The following is a 23,403-nucleotide window of genomic DNA, read 5'->3' as shown; positions in this document are numbered from 1 at the left end:
CAAAACACAGCATTCCACCAGCTACTAGGAAGAAAATTAATTCTGTTCTAACTGAAACCAGGACATCTATCCACCCCTTATTCCATACCATTTATGTCATGCTCAGGTTACACTCTTTTCCATACATTCTAATTAGTCACCTATAATAATCATGGTAGTGATAACATACAGTATAATATACTATTTAACATGGTACAATTCAGTTCATGGGCTATTCTCACCCAGTATTAAATCTCCTTGAGGTACACACCGGACCTCTCCGTTCTTTTGCATCACCCACCAAGTGTATCCAGGTCCCTGAGCGAAAACAATTCCACGAATAGGTTTGCCTTTTCCTGAGGCAGGAGTAGCCCAGACTGTTTTACCCAGCATATTTTTTACATGCACTACAGGAACTTTATCCCCATCTACAGTACGTAACAGGTTTGATTGGGCAGGTCCAGCTCGGTTGGTAGATCCCCTAGTATTGACTAACCAGGTGGCCTTTGCCAAATGCGTATCCCAGTTTTTGAACGTCCCAGCGCCCATTGCTTTCAAGGTAGTCTTTAACAGGCCATTGTATCGTTCAACTTTCCCGGAGGCTGGTGCATGATAGGGGATGTGATACACCCATTCAATACCATGTTCTTTGGCCCAAGTGTCTATAAGGTTGTTTCGGAAGTGAGTCCCATTGTCTGATTCTATTCTTTCTGGGGTGCCATGTCGCCATAGGACTTGCTTTTCAAGGCCCAGGATGGTGTTCCGGGCGGTGGCATGAGGCACAGGATATGTTTCCAGCCATCCGGTGGTTGCTTCCACCACTGTAAGTACGTGGCGCTTGCCATTGCGAGTTTGAGGGAGTGTGATGTAATCAATCTGCCAGGCCTCTCCATATTTATATTTCAGCCATCGTCCTCCATACCAAAGAGGCTTTGACCGTTTGGCTTGCTTGATTGCAGCACATGTTTCACAGTCATGAATAACCTGTGCTATAGCGTCCATGGTCAAGTCCACCCCTCGATCACGAGCCCATCTGTATGTTGCGTCTCTACCTTGATGGCCTGAGGTGTCATGGGCCCATCGGGCTACAAATAATTCACCTTTATGCTGCCAATCCAGGTCCACCTGAGCTACTTCAATCTTAGCAGCCTGATCCACCTGCTGGTTGTTTTGATGTTCTTCAGTAGCCCGATTCTTGGGCACATGAGCATCTACGTGGCGTACTTTCACAGCCAGGTTCTCTACCCGAGCAGCAATATCTTGCCACAATGCAGCAGCCCAGATGGGTTTGCCCCTACGCTGCCAGTTGTTTTGCTTCCATTGCTGTAACCATCCCCACAGGGCATTTGCTACCATCCATGAATCGGTGTAGAGATAGAGAACTGGCCATTTTTCTCCTTCAGCAATGTCTAAAGCCAGCTGAATGGCTTTCACTTCTGCAAACTGACTCGATTCACCTTCTCCCTCAGCAGCTTCTGCAACTCGTCGCGTAGGAATCCATACAGCAGCCTTCCATCTCCGATGCTTCCCCACAATACGACAGGACCCATCAGTGAACAGGGCATATTTCTTTTCATTCTCTGGCAATTGGTTGTACAGTGGGGCTTCTTCAGCACGACCCACCTCCTCCTCTGATGATATCCCAAAGTATTTGCCTTCTGGCCAGTCCATGATCACTTCCAATATTCCTGGGCGACTGGGGTTTCCTATTCGAGCCCGCTGAGTAATCAGGGCAACCCACTTGCTCCATGTAGCATCAGTTGCATGATGCGTAGAGGGGACCCTTCCCTTGAACATCCAGCCTAGTACCGGCAATCGGGGTGCTAGGAGGAGCTGCGCTTCAGTACCGACCACCTCCGAAGCAGATCGAACTCCTTCATATGCTGCTAATATCTCCTTTTCAGTTGGAGTATAGTGGGCCTCAGATCCTCTGTATCCCCGACTCCAAAACCCCAGAGGCCGACCTCGAGTTTCCCCAGGTTCTTTCTGCCAGAGGCTCCAGGTGGGGCCGTTCTCCCCGGCTGCAGTGTAGAGCACATTCTTTACATCTGGTCCTGTTTGAACTGGCCCAAGGGCTACTGCATGGACTATTTCCTGCTTGATTTGTTCAAAGGCTTGTCGTTGTTCAGGGCCCCATTCAAACTCATTCTTCTTACGGATTACTTGGTAGAGTGGGTTTACAATCAGAGTGTAATTTGGGATGTGCATTCTCCAAAACCCCACAACACCTAGGAAAGTCTGTGTTTCTTTTTTGTTAGTTGGTGGAGACATACCTGTTATTTTGTTGATCACATCCATTGGGATTTGACGACGTCCATCTTGCCATTTTATTCCTAAAAACTGGATCTCTCGTGCAGGTCCTTTGACTTTATTTTGTTTTATGGCAAAACCGGCTTTCAGAAGGATTTGGACTATTTTCTTCCCTTTCTCGAAAACTTCCTCTGCTGTGTCACCCCACACAATAATGTCATCGATGTACTGCAGGTGTTCAGGAGCTTCCCCCTGCTCTAGCGCAGACTGGATCAGCCCATGACAAATGGTAGGGCTGTGTTTCCACCCCTGGGGCAGCCTATTCCAAGTATATTGGACTCCCCTCCAAGTGAAGGCAAATTGTGGCCTGCACTCTGCTGCTAGAGGGATGGAGAAAAATGCATTAGCGATATCAATTGTGGCGTACCACTTGGCTGCCTTCAATTCAAGTTCGTACTGAAGTTCCAGCATGTCCGGCACTGCAGCACTCAGTGGTGGCGTGACTTCGTTCAGACCACGATAGTCCACTGTTAGTCTCCACTCGCCATTAGACTTTCTCACTGGCCATATGGGACTATTGAAAGGTGAATGAGTCTTGCTGATCACTCCTTGGCTCTCCAATTGACGAATTAGCTTATGGATGGGGATCAGGGAGTCTCGGTTAGTGCGATATTGCCGCCGGTGCACAGTTGTGGTAGCGATTGGCACTTGCTGTTTTTCGACCCTCAGCAACCCCACAACAGAGGGGTCCTCTGAGAGACCAGGCAAGGTAGATAATTGTTTAATACCCTCTGTCTCTAAGGCAGCTATACCAAAAGCCCACCGGAACCCTTTTGGGTCCTTGCAATATCCTCTTCTAAGATAGTCTATGCCAAGGATACATGGAGCATCCGGGCCAGTCACAATGCGGTGCTTTTCCCACTCATTCCCAGTCAGACTCACTTCAGCCTCCAATACAGTCAACTGCTGAGATCCCCCTGTCACTCCACAAATATAGATGGGCTCTGGTCCTTTATAGCTCGATGGCATTATAGTACATTGTGCACCGGTGTCTACTAAAGCCTTATACCTCTGTGCGCGTGATGTGCCAGGCCATCGAATCCACACAGTCCAATAAACTCGATTTTCCCTTTCCTCCCCCTGGCTGGAGGCAGGGCCCCCCTAATCCTGGTCAGAATCTTCCTCGGTTCTGTGTTTGAAGGACTGTCTGCTGGAAGTTGGAGCAGCAAACTTTTCAGAGAATCCCTTTTTCCCAATTGTTTTCTTTTGCAACTCACGTACCCGTGCCTCTAGGGTCGCGGTAGATTTTCCATCCCATTTTCTCATGTCCTCTCCATGGTCTCGTAAGTAAAACCACAGGGTGGCACGGGGTGAGTACCCACCATATCGTCTTCCTCGTGTGGGTGAACGCCTACCCCTGATAGCTGAGACACTGCTCTGTACAGGTACAGAGGAGAATAATCTCTCTTCAAGTTGGTGAAACTTTTCAGAAAGTGTTTTCTCCCAGGTGTTCTCTTTCGGTCGTTGGACACTGGTTGGTTCAGGTGGGGAGGACGATAGATTCTCTTCAAGTTGGTGAACCTTTTCAGAAAGTTTCTCCACAGCTGAGACGCAGGCCTGTAAGGAAGAGGAGAGACTTTCTTCGTACTGCCGGAGTTGTTTAGCCGCTTCATCCACTGTGGGTTCCTCATCCTCTTTCCAGGCCATTATTGCCAATGAGCTGGCATATGATGATGGTGCACTCCATACAAACTTCCGCCACATGGGTCGTGTACACTTGACTTCATCTGGGTCTTTGGATGTTTGTCTGAGGTCTGGATCCTCATAAATCACTTCCCTTACGGCTAATTCCCTCAGGTACTGGACTCCCTTCTCCATAGTGGTCCACTTGCCTGGTAGACATAAAAGTTCTTCCTTGAAGGGATACCTTTCCCTCACAGCTGAGAGGAGACGCCTCCAGAGGCTGGTGGGTTGTGCTCCATCTGCAATTGCTTTGTCAATGCCTGCGTCTCTAGCAAGGGATCCCAACCGTCTGGCTTCCCTGCCGTCTAATTCCACACAATTGGCTCCAGAGTCCCAGCACCGGAGCAGCCAGGTGACAAGCTGCTCACCTATACAGCGACCAAAATCTTTTCGCACATCTCGTAGCTCGCGCTCGTTTAGGCTTCGGTTAGTTACTGTTGATTTTTCGGCATCCTCATCTTCCTCCTCCTGAATCCTTGATGGCCCAGCGTCGTCGTCATCTTCATCATCTTTATACCTAGTTTTGGCAGAAGCCTTACCTGGATTGGCAGAAGACTCTCTGCGTTCTAAACGACCTGAATTTCTATACCATATTTTCACCTTCTCTACAGGGGCAGCTTGCACTGCTACTGCTCGTTTCTCTGACTTTGTTACAGGGTCTGCCACAGGGGTTGGAATGCCCTCTGCAGGGGCAGCTTGCACTGCTACTGCTCGTTTCTCTGACCCCGTTACAGGGGTTGGAATACCCTCTGCAGGGTCAACTTGCACTGCTACAGCTCGTTTCTCTGACCCCGTTACAGGGGTTGGAATACCCTCTGCAGGGTCAACTTGCACTGCTACAGCTCGTTTCTCTGACCCCGTTACAGGGGTTGGAATACCCTCTGCAGGGTCAACTTGCACTGCTACAGCTCGTTTCTCTGACCCCGTTACAGGGGTTGGAATACCCTCTGCAGGGTCAACTTGCACTGCTACAGATTGTTTCTCTGACACGGCCACAGGAGCTGGAGCGGCTGCAGGAGCTGGAGCTGGAGCAGTTGCAGGAGCTGGGACTGGAGTAGCGGCAGGAGCTGGAGCTGGAGCGGTTGCAGGAGCTGGAGCTGGAGCCATTGCAGGAGCTGGAGCTGGAGCGGCTGCAGGAGCTGGGATTGGAGTAGCGGCAGGAGCTGGAGCTGGAGCGGCTGCAGGAGCTGGAGCTGGAGCGGCTGCAGGAGCTGGGATTGGAGTAGCGGCAGGAGCTGGAGCTGGAGCGGCTTCAGGAGCTGTAATTGGAGCGGCTGCAGGAATCGGAGCTGGAGCGGCTTCAGGAGCTGTAACTGGAGCGGCTGCAGGAATCGGAGCTGGAGCGGCTGCAGGAGCTGGAACTGGAGCGGCTGCAGGAATCGGAGCTGGAGCGGCTGCAGGAACCGGAGCTGGAGCAGCTGCAGGAACCGGATCTGGAGCGGCTGCCGAGTCCACCGTAGGGGTCACAGTGGCCGTTGGATCTGTCACAGGGCTTGGAGTGGCCGCAGGGTCTGTCACTAAGTTGATAGCAGTATCAATGGCAGCTCGATAGGCATGAGCCAGGCCCCAGCACGTTACAATGATTTGTGTTACTTTGGAACTGCCAGCATCATGACACCTTTTTTTCAAGCATTCTGCCAGTTTTTGAGGATTTTGCCATTGCTCAGGGGTGAATTTCCAACACACTGGGGGTGCCCACTGCTCTAGATGCCTGCCCATATCCACCCATACTCCCTGCCACCCACAACTATCCTGCCTCCGGGCAGATCTCCGGATGAGCTTCCCAAGTAGTTGTTTAACTTTAAGCAGAACCTGAAGTGCATTCATGAGGCAGAACAACAAGACTATGGTATTCTGAGTATCCCAATAATATTCAATATCTTGGAGAGCTATTGTAACAAGCTCGGAGGATAAGAGGGTGGTGAAGGAGGAAGGGAGAGTGATCAAGGAGGATACAGGGGTGGTGAAGGAGAAAGGGAGAGTAATCAAGTAAGAAAAATTATCTTCCCCTTTTCCCTCCACAGATTGACTCTCTAATGGAGAAAAACAATAGGTATAATTGCTAATAGTTCCCAAGATACTGTTTCCAAAGTACAGAGTCCACGATGTTACTGAGTATAAATACCAAGTTAGAGTCATGACCAGATATCTTATCGTCTCATAAGCCATTGCTATAATACTCAGTACCATAATGATCTGAAACCAGGGCCCAGAGAGGATAAACAACACTACAGAGAGAAAATACGGAAAATAATGTACTATAATACTCAATTTGGAAAACAGGCGCAGCAGAGTTGAGATTAAAGCAATCAGCATCATGACAAGTGACTATTAAGCAGGTCTAATCCTTACACCAATTTTAGTTTAACACACTCTGATCAGATCTGCCGTTATCTCAACCTTTCGGGCCCCACGTTGGGCGCCGAAAAGACTGTCGTGGTTTAACCCGGCCGGCAGCTAAACACCACGCAGCCGTTCGCTCACCCTCCCCCCTCCCTCTCTGGGACGGGGGAGAGAAATGGAGAGTGAAGCCCGTGAGTTGAGATAAAGACAGTTTAATAAGACAGGAAAATAATAATAACAAAAATAATAATAACAATAATAATAATAATAATGATACAATGGTGATAATACGAAAGTAATAGTATGTACAAACAAGTGATGCACAATGCAATTGCTCACCACCCGCTGACCGATGCCCAGCCTAACCCCGAGCAGTCCGGCCCCCTCCCCCAGCTAGCCACCCCTATATATTGTTTAGCATGACGTCAGATGGTATGGAATACCCCTTTGGCTAGTTTGGGTCACCTGTCCTGGGTCTGTCCCCTCCCAGCTCTTACTGCACCCCCAGCCTGCCCGTTGGCAGGACAGAGCAAAAGGCTGAGATGTCCTTGGCTTAGTATAAGCACTGCTCTGCAACAATTAAAGCATCGGGGTGTTATCAGCACTCTTCTCATCCTAAGCCAAAACACAGCATTCCACCAGCTACTAGGAAGAAAATTAATTCTGTGCTAACTGAAACCAGGACACAAGCCCTCAATATTTATGTTAACTATAAGGAGCCCTTTAGTCTGGAAGAAAGTGAGTATGCGCACCTCTGGATAAATTCAGATACGAGGACACATCTATAGCCTCTAAAAGAAAAAGGAGGGCGGGATAAAAAGAGAAAGGACTTAGAAGTCCCGACAGCGCCCCCGCCCTATATTCCACCGCCCGCACCAACGGCTCCCGTCCTTAATGGACTCCCCGAATTAGCTAATCCAGGAGAATCGGAATCGGATCATGAAACACAGGGGCCGGTAACCAGAAGCAGGGCAAGAAATCAGAAATCTGCTTTAAGGGAGGGATTATATCCCCTACGAGAAATAGCGATGGGGGGACCCCAGCCAGGAATGGAATATGTGGCCATCCCCATTAACTCCGGGGATGTCCGAGATTTTAAGAAAAGGACAGGAGGAGGGTAAGCGAGCTTTAATGGCAACTGGCATAATGTTTGCAGCTGCTGAGGAATAATTCTAACTGGAATAATAACTGTACATTGTATATTGTATATATAAAAAGCCCGGGCATTTTTGTTAAAGTATTCTTTTATACATATGTTAATATGTAAATATGTAAATATAAGAACTGCCATTGAGGTGTATGTCTAAGGGAACAAAATTTGCCCAGGCATATTATCGGCTCATCAGGTTTAAATGTCCTCAGTGTAATTGTCAACAGGCAGTTAATTTACAGCGGTCTGATTTTACTTGTGTATCTGTATATTGTGGATTTTGGAGGGATTGGGATTGACTAGTAAAGAGCTTCTAGGAAAACAGTGGAATATTAACCACTGTAGATTACAATAGTAAAAGTTCAAAGCAAAGAAATCCCAAGGAAAAGCCCTCTAGGATGTATACTAACACATTGGAGGGATATAGTGGAGTGAGAGGGTACAGAAAGTAAAAGAACTCTTATCAAATATTGTAATCAATGGTGGCCACTTTATAAACTAGAGGATGGAGCGGAGTGGCCCCTAAATGGAACTATTAATTATAACACCATATTAAAGTCAATGTTGTTTTTGTGGAAAGAAGGAAAATGGGATGAAATATGGTATATTGATTGATATGTTGTTTCAGTATCTTGGAGGGAAAAGGTATAGAATTGGACCCTGACTGAGCCCTTGGTGCTGGTATTAGAAAAGTACGGGCTGGAGAAAGATAAAGGAAGTGTTAAAAGGGTTGCTGAAGGTGTTAAAGGTGTGGCATGTAGTATTTAACAGAGCTGTTTGAAGTTGAATGAGCAGGGAAAGGGGATGTAGGCATTATCTAAGTAACAGTCTAGAAGTTTTGGTATATTTGCATATTTGCTGTGGTGTTTGTTCAGTTTCCCAAGCATCGGGAGGGGGACGGTGGGGGGGGAACAGCCTGCTCCACCAGGGGCCTCTCCAGCGGCCGCAGGGGGGCTTCGGCTCCAGCGCCTGGAGCGCCTCCTCCCCCTCATTCAAAGTCAGTCTGCGCTGACTTTGGTGTCTGCGGGGGGGTGTTTCTCGCTCTCCCAACTGCTGTTGAGCAGCAGGTTTTTGTTTGTTTCTTTGTTTGTTTGTTTTCGTGGATGTGCTCTCACAGAGGCACTGACTGTATTGCTCATGGCTTGGCTCTGGGCAGCAGTGGGCCCCTTTGGGGCCAGGTGAAATTGTCCCTTATCTGCCACGGGGAGGTTTCTGGGTTTTTCTCACGGGGGCTGCCACTGCAGTTTCCCACCCCCACACCCCTCACACCCCCCGAACCTTGCCATCAAACCCAATACACTGGGGAACAGCTAGGTCATTACTGACTTGTAAAGCATCAGGGATTAAATTAACTAATGAAACCCTAAAAAGCAATGGGGGCAGAAGGGACTGGGATAACATTGCCACTTTATGGGGATACCAAGCTGAGACCAGGGGATAAAATGATCACTGGGCAATTATTGTATGTACCCAAGGCAGGGACTAACTTGTTGGGAAGGGATTTGATGATGAAACTGGGCATTCAAATAGTAAATTGTTAGACTGGAATAACAGTGTTATTAATGGAGTGCTCTCTGGCCCTGAGAGCAAACATACATGTATATTCACCTCTGACTGGAAAGACCCTGAAATGGGGGCGGAAGCAACAATATAGGAGGACAATTTTACCTCAGGGGTTTACAGGGCCACCTATCTATTTGGGTAAATTCTAAAAAAGATTCTGGAGCAATTACAACCTCCCAAGGAGGTATTAATGTTACAAATATGTGTGTGAGGAATGTTTTAACAATTCGTGTCCATAAAGAACAATTCTGTTTGAATCCTGTCTACCTCTGGGTCCTGCACTGGCAATTTAATTCTTGAACCACAGATGCAGTGTGTCCCAGTCTCCCCCTCATTCTAGTCAATTTATCACGTCTTCAGAAAACACTCCTTAAATTTATGAACCTGTTTGCTTTTGTTATTCCGGACTTCTATTTCTAACAGTTACAGCCTTTTTTCCTGTCTTCTTCGAGATTAACTTAACACTGCTATAGATGTGTCTGTGAATGGCTGGGGAAGAACGTTTTAATTACTCGTGAAGCGTCAAATAAGAAAGCTGTTTGTGTTTGATGTCTGGGAGTTTCAGAACAACTGATAACAACTAGTGACTGTTATGGGATACTATGTGGATCTTTGGTATCTGGCCAGGGGGCCAAGAGATTAAGAGGAAGGAAAAAGAAGCTGAAGGACGGTTGGGAGACAAGACCTGCAGAAAGTGTTCTATAAACTTGGAATGGTGCCGAGTGAGTACAAAGGTGAGAGGAAGACTACAAGCCTTCAGCATGAAAGACCCCTAGAGACCCCCAGAGGAGACTGATGCGCATGCTCCAGTAGGAGGGACTGGACCCAGGAAGCTAATTATAATAACCTGTTTTTTTTAGAAGTAGTAATGAATATGTATTAGTCTAGGAGCATAAAAATCAGCTGCTTGATGTAACTGGTGTGTATCCTGGTGGAGCGGAGACTCCCGGTGCACCCAGCGCTGTTTGCTTACCTCTATTCCTTTATATTCTTTTAATAAATCCAATTTTTTTATTTAATCCTAATTTGAATCCTGAGCCATTTATAACAATTTGGGGGCTCGTCCGGGATGGCTATAGTTCCTGAATTCTGACTTAATCTAGGAGAGGCGCCCCACCATTTGGTGGCTCCTGTTTGAGTCAGATCGGGACTAATGCCATCCTGAACCTGAATAAAGGTAAGCAAAGAATTTATTTTTTTTTGAGCTCCCTTGCCGGCTGTATTTTGCCCGTAATTCTGCGCGCGAAGATCCGGACGAAGACGACAGAGTCGTTTGGATACCGTTCGGTTGGATTCCGGTGTCCGGGATCGAACCGGATGAAGACGACAGTCGTTTGGATACCGTCTGGTTCGATCCCAGACAAAGACAGCAGAGACGCTGGTGGATACCGTCCGGTTGGATTCTGGACGAAGACGACTGATTCGTAAGATACCGTCCGGTTGGGTAAAGGTACGGTTGCCAGTTTTTGTGTGTGAGAGTGTAACTGAGACTTCTAAACTCAGCGTGGAGGTCTTTTTGTTTTCTCACTGGTTCTAATCTCCTGTTGGGGGGGCTGGGCCAGTGAAGGGAGTGATACGTGGGTGGGTGACAGGTCCTAAACCCCCTGCAAGACACTCTCACTAGGGGCAACCAAGGGCTGTGGGAATTGCCACTAGTAAAATTCCCGGATGGGTCAGATAAAATCGAAGACCAAGGACCAGAAAGGGAGCAAATTACCAGATATATGACCAAAAAGTCCATTATGAATAATGATTAGAAATTGGAACAATAGGGGCCCCAGGAAATTAAAGAGTAAATTGAAAATGATCCAGTATTATATGATAGAATGACCAAAAGAACCCTTAAGACCCCCTGTATTTTGATCCACGGAGGACGGGGTCTGTCAGGCTTTGAACATTAATAGTAGAATACCCGTGGATCCAGAAAAGAGCAAGCTGAAACATTGGAATTAGAAATTAGAGAGCAATTGATTAAGAATGAATATGTGCTACTGTGCTGTGCTGCGCTTATACCACCAGATAAAAGGAGCTTCTCGGACCCCGAGAACCAGATCAAAAACAACCTCATGGTATGGACTTTAATTAAGGGGTCTTAGATAAGGAGGAGTGTTCACAAAGGGACAGGTTATGCATATGTATAGGAATGTTCATGTATATGTAACTTTTTACTAAAGCAATTTGCCACGTTAGGCGTGCACGACTTTGGTGGGACTACCCGCCCCGTGCCGCTCAGAACTGAGTAAACATACCTACTTTACAATCTTACTGATTGTGGAGTCATATTTCTGTGAGTCATTTTGGTGAGCCAGGCAGGAGGCACTCTGCTCGGCTGCGGGATCGGCTGCAGCGTGGACGCCCCTAGGTGCACCCTGAGTGTTTTTGCTCGGAGGGGACTCTACTCTCGGCTGCTCACCACAGGAGCAAAGATCTCCTGAAACTGCAGACAAACGGTATGTTTTCGGCTGCTGGAGGGATACTAACTGGAGTGTTAATAATTGTATGTGTTTTTATGTATGTATTTTGTGTTGAAATTATTTGTGTAAATGTAAGGGTTTGAAACAAAGTGTTACAAGTCACTTCACGAAGAACACAGTCAGAGACAATACTTGTTTGGTTGGTTATCATTCTAAATTATATTCCTGTGGTATGAATGAGATGTGCTGGAGGCCTCTGTGTGCGATTGTGCTGTGTGAGTGAGACACAGCGTTGCTGCAAAGCGAGTGCAGAGTTCCGATCCGTTGTTCCGTACTCTCCGCAAGGGGAGTGGGCAGAGATGAACGAAGTGCTTGACAGACTGAAAAGAAGTGCTGTTTTATCCAAGTTTTGAGTGGTGGTGCCTAATATATGGGCCCGGTGTATCTTGTGTATCTTGTGTATCCTATTTTTGCTCTTAAATGTTTTGACTGTGACAAGAAAAAGGCAGGAGAATGATATGACATGCTTCCTGCAACATATGAGGCCCGCACAGGCCGAGACCTGGACTTGCTGAGACCTGAACAGGCCGAGAGACCGGAGCGGCGCCGAGAGACTGGAGCGGCGCTGGGAGACCCGAGACACTACGGAGGGACTACCGCTGGACGGAGAGAGCCCTGAGAGACGCTGCAGAGCCACGGACGGCTCTGAGAGACACAGAATAGACCTGACAGAAGCTGCAAAACGCGGGGAAATTAAAGTAATTGCGGTGCGACGCGGGACATCCGAGATCAAGTTGCTACGGGAGACCAGAGGCGTCAGTGGACACCAGCAGCCGACCCTCACCGTGTGGCGAGTCGGCACAGAGCAGAGGGGCGGACATCAGGACCCTGCAGCCTGTCTGACATAACCATGGAGGCAGCGGCAGCAGCTGCTGTGCTGCTTCACTCTAGCATTCTTTTTATAAAAGGTTTATCTTGCAATGCAAAAAAGACTATTAGTCCCCAGATCGGTGTTATAACTATTACTAATGACGACTTAGCTCTATTGCAGGGCAGGAGTGCAGAGACGCAGATTACACTGCCAAATGACCACCGGCAGGCTCTTTCACAAACCTAAGGTTGCAGCTGGCACTGCCTGCAGCCGTATAGCAGACGTTACACTCTCTTTCCTAACTAGTAATCATGTGTCTTATCCATTTGTGGTGAATGGCCAGTGGCAAAAAGAAAAGGGGGGAGACAAAGACAGAAACGGTACAAGGAGGATGCCACTGACACTAAAAGCATGGGTAATAGGAGTAGTATAAGTGACACAGGTGACGGTGCAGGGCACTCTGCCTGCTGCTCGCCCTCGCCTGACTGTGCACTGCTGCCAACGGTGCTAGAATAAAATGTGAAGACTGCTCAGATGGCAGTGATGAGACTGCTTGTGTGAAGAAGATGTGTGAAGAAGATGTGTGCTGAATCTGACTTTGTGTGCAACAGTGGTCAGTGTGTGCCAAACAGATGGCAGTGTGATGGGGATCCGGAATGTGAAGATGGGTCTGACGAAAGTGCTGAGCTGTGTCATATGAGAGCATGCCGGGTAAATGAAATCAGCTGTGGTCCTCAGTCGACCCAGTGTATCCCAGTGTCGTGGAAATGTGATGGTGAAAGAGACTGTGACAGTGGAGAAGATGAAGAGAATTGTGGCAATGTGACTTGTAGTGCAGCAGAGTTCACATGCAGTAGTGGACAATGTATTTCCAAAAGCTTTGTCTGCAATGGTCAAGGTGACTGCTCCGACCACTCGGATTAATCTTTGGAGCAGTGTGGCCGCCAGCCTGCACCTCCGGTGAAGTGTTCTGTGAGTGAGGTGCAGTGCGGCTCAGGTGAATGTATCTACAAGAAGTGGTGATGTGACAGAGATCCTTATTGCAAGGATGGAAGTGATGAAATTAATTGCCCTTCTTGGACCTGTGGACCAGACCAGTTCAGATGTGAAGATGGGAACTGTGTCCATAGGAGTAGGCAGTGCAGTGGTGTGAGAGACTGTCTGGATGGCACTGATGAAGCAAACTGTAACAATGTTATTCAGTGCTCTGGACCTGGCAAATTCAAGTGCAGAAGTGGAGAATGCATAGATATCAATAAAGTGTGTAACCAGCAGAGAGACTGCAAGGACTGGGGTGATGAGCCCCTGAAGGAATGCAACATAAATTAATGTGACTGTCCAGCTGGGAAACTGTGGAGATAGTGATGAATGCCAAAACCCTGGTATCTGTAGTCAAATCTGTATCAACCTGAAAGGCTATCAGATGAATCCTGCTACAGGAACCTGGAAAGGGCCATACGGCAAAGCAAATTAGATAACTGTTATTTAACTTGTCAGAAGATAAAAAAGAAAGTGTTTCAACAAGCAGCCACGGGAGGGAAGAATCACTGAACCCTCGATGTGAGGGACTGTACCTTGTTTTACTGACTACTGAAACAGCTGTGAGAACCGCAGAAAGGGACCCATGCATCCAGAATAAAAGGACCAGTAACTACTGAAACTTGGAGGGTTGAGTCCGCTCCTGGGAAACTGAAACTCAAGCTAAGGAAGAAGTAATATTCTGGCAACGAGGCTCTGCATGAATTAAGGACGCCAAATACAGGGGACAAGCCTGAAGGGAGGAAAGGGAGAAGGCAAGACCGGGGCAGGACCCTCCACTGCGGTGTGTATGGTCTACCGAGGGAGGCAACCCCTATGGGTATTGACTGCCGAGTGAGAGGGCCTCGACTGGACTTCTCCCACACTAAGGTCAGGTTGTCCTGAGAAAATAACATAAGAACCTCTTTTTTTTTAAACCTATATAAAACTGTGATTAGTTTTCCGGGAGCTGGATCACCCTGACAGGCCGAACGGTAACACAAGCCTGAATCAACCCTGAAGGCGTTTGCCTATTATGATCCAGATACGTGGGCAGAAGACAGATCCTGGGACTATAGGACCCCAGTATATATACTTAATAGAATAATTAGGTTATTAGCTGTAATAGAAATAGTTATAAATGATGAGAACTGCTTTGTATCAAAATTGCCTAGCTTTGGATTATTTACTAGCACAAGAAGGAGAAGTCTGTGGAAAATTTAGCTTTAGTAATTGCTGTTTAAAGGTTGATAAAAAGGGTGTTTCTTCCTAGTAGCTGATAGAATGTTATGTTCTGGTTTAGGATGAGAAGAATGTTAATAATATGCTGATGTTTTAATTGTTTTTAATTGTTACAGAGCAGTGCTTACACCAAGCCAAGGACCAAGCCAAATTCAGCTTCTCACTGTCCTGCCAGCAGGCAGGCTGGGAGGAGGGCCGGACTGCTCGGGGTTAGGTTGGGCATCGGACAGCAGGTGGTGAGCAATTGCATTGTGCATCAATTGTTTCGTACACATTATTACTAGTAGTACTATTATCATCATTATTGTTATTATTATTATTGTTATTACCTTCTTGTTTTTATCTCAACTCACAGGCTTCATTTTCCCATTTCTCTCTCCCATCCCAGAGAAGGAGGGGGGGGAGGTGAGCAAGCAAACACAAACCTGGAAGGATATGGAATGGGATTTATTTCCATGGCTGCCTGATGGACCATGGGTTAAAAGAGTGTTATTTTTATTGTGATGTGGTGTAAAGATGTTATTGTTTATACCTTGTATGATACCTTGTCTTACATTATTAATACACCGGGTGATAAATAGTACATTGGTAATAACTTCATTAAAAAAGGAAGGGAATATGTCAATTATGATGTTTAAGAATTGGACCCTCCAAGAACGGACTGATGAAATCCAGTTAACAACAGAAGAGACACGAATTGTTGATATTAAAAAGAAGATAAGGGATTGTGAGGAATGTGTTAACAATTCGTGTCCATAAAGAACAGTCCTGTCTGCCTCTGGGCCCTGCACTGGCAATTTAATTCTTGAACCACAGATGCAGTGTGTCCCAGTCTCCCCCTCATTCTAGTCAATTTATCACGTCTTCAGAAAACACTCCTTAAATTTATGAACCTGTTTGCTTTTGTTATTCCGGACTTCTATTTCTAACAGTTACAGCCTTTTTTCCTGTCTTCTTCGAGATTAACTTAACACTGCTATAGATGTGTCTGTGAATGGCTGGGGAAGAACGTTTTAATTACTCGTGAAGCGTCAAATAAGAAAGCTGTTTGTGTTTGATGTCTGGGAGTTTCAGAACAACTGATAACAACTAGTGACTGTTATGGGATACTATGTGGATCTTTGGTATCTGGCCAGGGGGCCAAGAGATTAAGAGGAAGGAAAAAGAAGCTGAAGGACGGTTGGGAGACAAGACCTGCAGAAAGTGTTCTATAAACTTGGAATGGTGCCGAGTGAGTACAAAGGTGAGAGGAAGACTACAAGCCTTCAGCATGAAAGACCCCTAGAGACCCCCAGAGGAGACTGATGCGCATGCTCCAGTAGGAGGGACTGGACCCCAGAAGCTAATTATAATAACCTGTTTTTTTTAGAAGTAGTAATGAATATGTATTAGTCTAGGTGCATAAAAATCAGCTGCTTGATGTAACTGGTGTGTGTCCTGGTGGAGCGGAGACTCCCGGTGCACCCAGCGCTGTTTGCTTACCTCTATTCCTTTATATTCTTTTAATAAATCCAATTTTTTTATTTAATCCTAATTTGAATCCTGAGCCATTTATAACATGTGGATCATTTTAAGGAAAAGCGATACTCCCTGATGGGAGAGAAATGATGAATAAAGTGATAATGAGGCAAATATTAACTGTTTTACATCAAAAAGTTGTTGGGAGGTGCAAGCAATGTGTGATGTTGTTCTAAGAAAGCATGTCTGTGTAGGAATATATACTTTAGGGAAGCACACATGCAGAGGATGTACTACATGTCAAAGGGTAAATAAAAAGGTCTTCTGTAACTGATCTAGAGGGGGACGGGAGCCAGGGCTTTGACCTTTCCAAAGTATACAGGTAGACTTTACTGAGTTACTTGTTTGTCCTAATTGACCACGTGACTGGATGGGTGTAAAGCTTTACTGCAAGGGTTAAAGCAGGCCTTAGAGATTGAGTGGGATTTTCACAGCCCCTGGCACCCCTCCTCTTCTGGAAAGGTAGAGCGAATGAATGGTGAAATTAAGAAACAACTAACAAAACTTGTGCTGGAAACTAAGGCTTCTTGGATAAAATGCTTACCCCTTGCACTGTTAAACATATGGACGCAGCCCAGAACTGATGTAGGAATTTCTCCTTTTGAAATGCTATATGGTACGCCCTATGACTTGGAATTGCCACTTGATCACCCTCAATTCTAATTAAGACTTGGAAAGAGACTTTTTTAACACCACGATGGGGAAGGCCCCTATGTTGTTTTGCTTACCACAGAAACGGCTATTTGAACTGCAGAGAAAGGATGGACGCATGCCAGCCGTGTGAAAGGACCAATCCGGGAAGGTAAATGGGAGGCGGCTCCAGGCCCTGACGATTTGAAGCTGACACTAAGACGGACTCGATAAGTATTGTGTATCATCTGTGTATCGTGGGAAGGGGAGGAGGCCCTGTTTCAAAGGCTCCCTAGTAGGTTCCCCTGAAGAACACTGCTGCTGCCAAGAAGAACCGATACCTTGTAGTTCGCTGCAACCGAACTGACAAGCGAGGCAGAGAAGTGAAAACGGTGGGGGACTGAGGGGCCGACAATTTAAAAACACCCTGGAGAGATGGGCTCCGACCACCTCCTACGATACATGGGAGTCAGTATCATCGTTTTGGTCAGCTATGGGTCTCCGCATCCCCACCAGCCTTTTACATGGAGCTTGATCAGATGGAAGGATCAATTCGTCATCCAGCAAACAACGACAGCAGGTGCCCCCAGTTTCTGTATCACATTATGTGACCTGGTGTCAGTGCAGCCATGCTTTAACCGATCAGGATTTTATTTCTGCCCTAGTTCTAACCTGGGAAAGGGGTACTGTAAATGCCCGAACGTGTATTGTTGTGCATACGGGGGGTGTGAAACCATTGCTACAGACTGGACACTCAGGGCTGGATAAATTCTTACAAGTGGGATATGGGCTGCAAGGTTGTAACCGACAGGTGGATCCCCGTTACAGGTGGCGAGGGCATGGTATAGGGTATACAGGAACCTTCCACGGAAATAAAGAAATTTTCAAGGTTCTATATATAAATATAACAAACTCAGACGATACTAGCTGGGTACTAGGAAAAATGTCAGATTTTACGAACACGGAACAGATAGGGGAGGACTCATACTAATAAAAAGGATGATGCTGATAGGCCCCAGGCAGTAGGACCAAATGAGGTATTGTCAGAAAATGTCCAGGGAATCCAGCCTGCGGAAAATACTACAGTGTCAACCCTCAGCAGCCCTGCAAGCTCAGGTAAAGCCAAGAATGATAACATAGCTGATGGGGGGTCATGAATGCCAGCTACCAATTATTAAACAAAACAAACCCAAATGTAACAAAACACTGTTGATTATGCTTTAGTATAAGGCCTTCATATTATGATGCTATTGGGGATCCTGGGGAGCCCACCCGCACAAACGAGAACAACTTTCTACATTGCAGTTGGGGAAAAGACATAAGGGTAACACTACCACAAGTCACTGGAGGTGGTAGGTGTGTACAGTTCCTAGTGGGAAGTGTCACCTATGTAATATCACGGAGAATAGAAAACAATCAGCTGAGTGGTTAATCCCAGCCAACAACGCTAGGTGGGTTTGTTCGTCAGTGGGCGTAACTCCTTGTCTATCACTAAAACTCTTTAATGCGTCTCGTGATTTTTGTATAACAGGTGATAATTATACCAAGGATTCTATACCACCTTGAGGATTATATGTACCCAAATTGAACAATCCATCTCGGCCCTGGAAAATCTATCAGGTCGCTTTCAGAGGTAGTGTTACAAAATCGTAGGGGATTAGATTTGGTATTTTTTACGACAGGGAGGGCTGTGTGCAGCCCTGAATGTTGTGTATATGCTGATCACACTGGAGTAGAGAGAGACACAATGACCAAATTACGGGAAGGGTTAGAAAAACGAAAAAGGGAAAATGAAGCCCACCAGAATTGGTACGAATCCTGGTTTAATTACTCACCTTGGCTTACTACCCTGCTATCAACTATAGCAGGGCCCTTGTTGTTACTTATATTAGCACTGACTTTTGGACCATGTATATTCAATCGAGTAATTGCAATTGTGAAAAATCAATTAGAAGCTGCTCATCTTATGCTTGTGCATGCTAAGTATGAATCTCTTGAGCAGGAGAAGGACAACGCAGAAACTTCGATGCTCAGCAAGCAAATATTGCAAAAATTCAATGAACAAAATATGTTAAAAAAAGAAAAAGGAGGGATTGTGATAAATTAGTGGGGGTTTGTTCATTGTCTTTGAGGAATTTGGAGAATCTGCTGAGGAGATAAGGTTGTATAATTTAACGGCCTTGGTAAAGGGGAGGATTAAGCAAGCAGATAGCAGGAGGGGGTATTGGGTAAACATCCTTGAGTGAAACCAGACATCCTGTTCGCCGCTTCACTACCCCTGAACACAAGCACAACGCGTGATCACCAGCAGAAGAACAACGACCCCCCTCTCAACAATAGACTGCGTAGCCTCAGCCAGTTCAACAAGTCCCGATAAGCTGGAACTCGACTGCTATAAAACAGCAACCCTGGAAAGGGAAGTTGCGTGCTGTTGCGGAGCGGAGACTCCCCAGCCACCCAGCGCTGTTTTGCTTGTGTCTGCTTACTTGATTAATAAAATAATTTCAATAGACCAGTAAATTGTGTGGTCTAATTTATAACAGCCAGGAGCTCCTTGCTCATCCATGCAGGTCTCCTGCCCCCTTTCCTTACCTTCTTGCTCATTGATCTTGAGCTTGGAGGGGGTGATGCTTGAATACTGACCAGCTCTTCTGGATCCCCCTTCCTTCTAGGGCCCTAACCCATGGGATTCTTCCAAGTAGGTTCCTGAAGAGGCCAATTAATTCACCAGTTAGTAGTCTGCATGTAAAGCCAGTCAACATGCTGTGGTGCTCCCCACACCCTAGGAATATGCATTCCCCATGGTGTGTTGGTGCACTGTTTCCCAGTGTATTATTACAATAATCCACATAGCTGTCCCCATGTAAAACATTTGCTTTCTAAATTATTATCATTATCAAAACACAGTAAATATTAACAGCTGTGGTGGTTTTACTCAGGTGGGCAGCTGAGCTCCACCACAACCATTCTCTCAAAGGGAAACGGGGAGAAAATACAAAGAAAAAGGGCTCAAGATTTGAGATAAGGACAGGGAGATTGCTCAACAATTATCATGACAAGCAAAACAGACTCAGAGTAGGGAGATTAATATAATTTATTACCTATTACTAACAAGCTAGAGAAGTGAGAACAACTTTATCATTGGTTCCTGCACCCACCCCGGTTTGGGGTATGACCTCTCCAATAAATCAATCATCAGAAGAAATAACTGAGGGACTATCGGAGCAGAGTGCTGATGGGGAGTGGGGGCTGCCCTCCCCACCCCCCGCGTCGAAAAATCTTGATAAAGCTGTGCTGCCAGCATCGGTGCCGCTGCCAGGCAGCAATAAATCCACTCAGGATGCTTTGCCAATGAGAGGTGCAGCAGCAGCTTGCGAAAATCGACCTTCACTGAAGGAGCTGATGGGTACACTGCAAAGAAAACAAGACCTGATTAACAGACTGGAGACTCAGCTAGCAAAACAGAAACAGCTGAGGACTGAGGAACTCAAAATTGTTCAAGAGGAAGCTGCCAAGATCAAGGAGTGGGTAACATTTAAGCTGAGAGAGCTTGAGCTAGAAAACTACCACCTGAAAAACTGTAATCAGAGGCTGACGGAGAAAATTAAAGCCCTTCAGGATACATTGCAAGGTATGACCAGCATTTCTCCCTCTAAATCTCTTTGGAGCTGTAATTCTCTGAAGTCCAGAGCAACACAGACTTCTTTACCTGAGAAGATAGACCAGAAATCTATGCTTCTTGCACCTGGTTTCAGGCAGCTATGTCAAACAAGACCTACCAAACGTGTCTTCTCTACAACAAGCATCGTCCTTGCCAATGACACCTTCACTGAGGATGGAGAGGACAAATCTCTGCTTTCTCAGAACACACTGAAGCTCATGTCTGACCCATCAAGCTGGAATGTCTCTGCAGAAAAAGACATATTTTCAACCATAAGCTCTGAACACAGGTTAGGGTGCTCTGATCCTGTGCCTCTGGACCCTCCTATGAGAAGTTCCCATGACAGTGTTCCCACATTGCCCAATTGAGGAATTTAGAAAAATATTGTTGCCAGTAGTTGGCTTCAAGGATAAGGTCTATGTGACTGCTAATCACAAGGGGGTTGTTTTCTTGCAGGTGGGGTTGTTTTCTTGTAGTTGTTTGTCTGAGTGCTTTTGACCAATAATCTTGTGTGAGACACTATCTGCCCCTGTAAAGTTCACTATAAAAGTCAGGCTATTCGGGTAATAAAATGGAGCATGATCTGACCATACTGGTGTCTATCGTGCTTTCGGCCGTTCTTCCTGAAACAAGCGGGCAGTCCCCCAGACACGGTAATGAATACTATGACCAGGACTAGGAGGGCCCTGCCTCCAGCCAGGGGGAGGAAAGGGACAGTCAGGCTTATTGGACTGTGTGGATTCAATGGCCTGGCACATCAGACCCACAGGAGTACAAGGCTCTAGTGGACACTGGTGCACAGTGTACCCTAATGCCGTCAACCTCTAAAGGGGCAGAACTCATCTCTATCTCTGGAGTGACAGGGGGATCCCAGCAGTTAACTGTATTGGAGGCTGAAGTGAGCCTAACGGAATGAGTGGCAAAAGCACCCTCTTGTGACTGGCCCGGATGCTCCGTGCATCCTTGGCATAGACTACCTCAGGAGAGGCTATTTCAAGGACCCAAAAGGGTTCCAGTGGGCTTTTGGCATAGCTGCCTTGGAGACAGAGGTCATTAAGCAGTTGTCCACCTTGCCCGGTCTCTTGGAGGACCCTTCTGTTGTGGGGTTGCTGAGGGTCGAAGAACAGCAGGTGTTCATTGCTACCACTGCAGTGCACTGGTGGCAATAGCGTACCAACCAAGACTACCTGATTCCCATCCATAAGCGCATTCATGAACTTGAGAATCAAGGAGTGATCACCAAGAGTAGCTCACCCTTTAATAGTCCCATATCATAGAATCATAGAATATCTGAGCTGGAAGGGACCCACAAGGACCATCAAGTCCAACTCTTCAGTCCCCAAAGGACCACCCAAAAAATCAGACCACGTGTCTGAGAGCATTATCCAAATGCTTCTTGAACTCTGGCAGGCTCAGTGCCGTGACCTGGGGAGCCTGTTCCAGTGCTCGACGACATTCTTGGTAAAGAACCTGTTCCTGGTATCCAGTCTGAACTTCCCCTGTCCTAGCTTCAAGCTGTTCCCTTGGGTCCTATCGCTGGTCACCAAAGAGAAGAGATCGGCGCCTGCCTTTCCGCTCCCCCCCGTGAGGAAGTTGTAGACCACAATGAGGTCTCCCCTCAGCCTCCCCTTCTCCAGGCTGAACAAACCAAGTGACATCAGCTGCTCCTCATATGTCTTTCCCTCTAGGCCCTTCACCACCCTTGTAGCCCTCCTCTGGACACTCTCCAATAGTTTCACATCCTTTTTTTACTGTGATGCCCAAAACTGCACACAGTACTCGAGGTGAGGCTGTGCCAGCGCAGAGTAGAGTGGGACAAGCACTTCCCTCGACCATCTAGCAATGCTGTGCTTGATGCACCCCAGGATACGGTTGGCCCTCCCAGCTGCCAGGGCACACTTCTGGCTCATATTCAGCTTGCTGTCGACCAAAACCCCCAGATCTCTCTCTGCGGGGCTGCTCTCCAGTGTCTCATGCCCCAGTCTGTACGTATAGCCAGGGTTGCCCCTTCCCAGGGCAGGACCCGTCACTTGCTCTTGTTAAACTTCATAGAGTTGGTAACTGCCCAGCTCTCCAATCTGTCCAAATCTTTCTGCAAGGCCTCACCACCCTCGATGGAGTCAGGACCTCCACCCAACTTGGTATTGTCCACGATCTTGCCCAAAAAACCTTCAAGTCCTTCATTCAAATTGTTTATGAAAACATTGAAGAAGACTAGTCCTAAAATGGAGTCCTGAGGAACGAACCCCACTAGTGACAGGTCGCCAGCCTGAAGTAACCCCATTTACAAGAACCCTCTGGGCATGACTCGCCAGCCAATTCTTCACCCATCTTATTATGCTTTAATCTAACTGTATTCTGGTCATTTTGTCCAGAAGGATACTGTGAGAGACAGTATCGAAAGCTTTACTGAAATCCAAAAGATTACATCGACTGGCTTCCTTTGGTCAACTAGCTGGGTGATCTTGTCATAGAAGGAAATTAAGTTTGTTGTACGTGACCTTCCCCTAGTGAACCCATGTTGGCTCTGACCAAGGACTGCGTTGTCCTTTAGGTGTTTTTCAATAACTCCCAGAATAATCTTCTGAGATGTGGCCAGTGTGAAAGTCTAATGAGACTAACTGTGGACTATCGTGGCCTGAATGAAGTTACGCTACTGCTGAATGCTGCTGTGCCAGACACGCTAGAACTTCAATACGAACTGGAGTCAAAGGCTACCAAGTGACTATTGATATTGCTAATTCATTATTTTTTCAATCCTTTTGGCAGCAGAGTGCAGGCCACGGTTTGCTTTCACTTGGAGGGGTGTCCAGTACACCTGGAATCAACTGTCCCAGGGGTGGAAACACAGCCCTCCCCATTTGCCATGGACTGATCCAGACTGCCTTGGAACAGGATGATGCTCCTGAACACCTGTAATATTTTGATGACATCATCCACTGGGGAAAAAAAGTAGGGCAAAAAGTATTTTTGAAATCAGATTCTTTCCAATAACATTTTGGCACATCCACTGATGTGGATA

At 46.7% G+C, this 23,403-nt stretch overlaps 1 protein-coding gene and 1 long non-coding RNA gene across 3 annotated transcripts in view; one reads left to right on the top strand and one right to left on the bottom strand.

The window, feature by feature from the left end:
* LOC113841684 (homer protein homolog 1) overlaps positions 1-23,403 on the bottom strand; it is a 266,367-nt gene that overhangs the window by 182,733 nt on the left and 60,231 nt on the right. The gene's annotated exons all lie outside the window — the stretch shown is intronic.
* On the top strand, positions 11,243-15,851 carry LOC140000596 (uncharacterized). The gene is made up of 2 exons (XR_011805641.1): positions 11,243-11,478; positions 14,689-15,851. It is a non-coding gene; the product is annotated as an uncharacterized lncRNA (long non-coding RNA).

This window comes from Anas platyrhynchos, chromosome W, assembly GCF_047663525.1.
Source record: "Anas platyrhynchos isolate ZD024472 breed Pekin duck chromosome W, IASCAAS_PekinDuck_T2T, whole genome shotgun sequence".
Taxonomy (NCBI): Eukaryota; Metazoa; Chordata; class Aves; order Anseriformes; family Anatidae; genus Anas; species Anas platyrhynchos.
The sequence above is the reverse complement of the archived record's forward strand: the minus strand, read 5'-3'. Positions and strand labels throughout refer to the sequence as shown.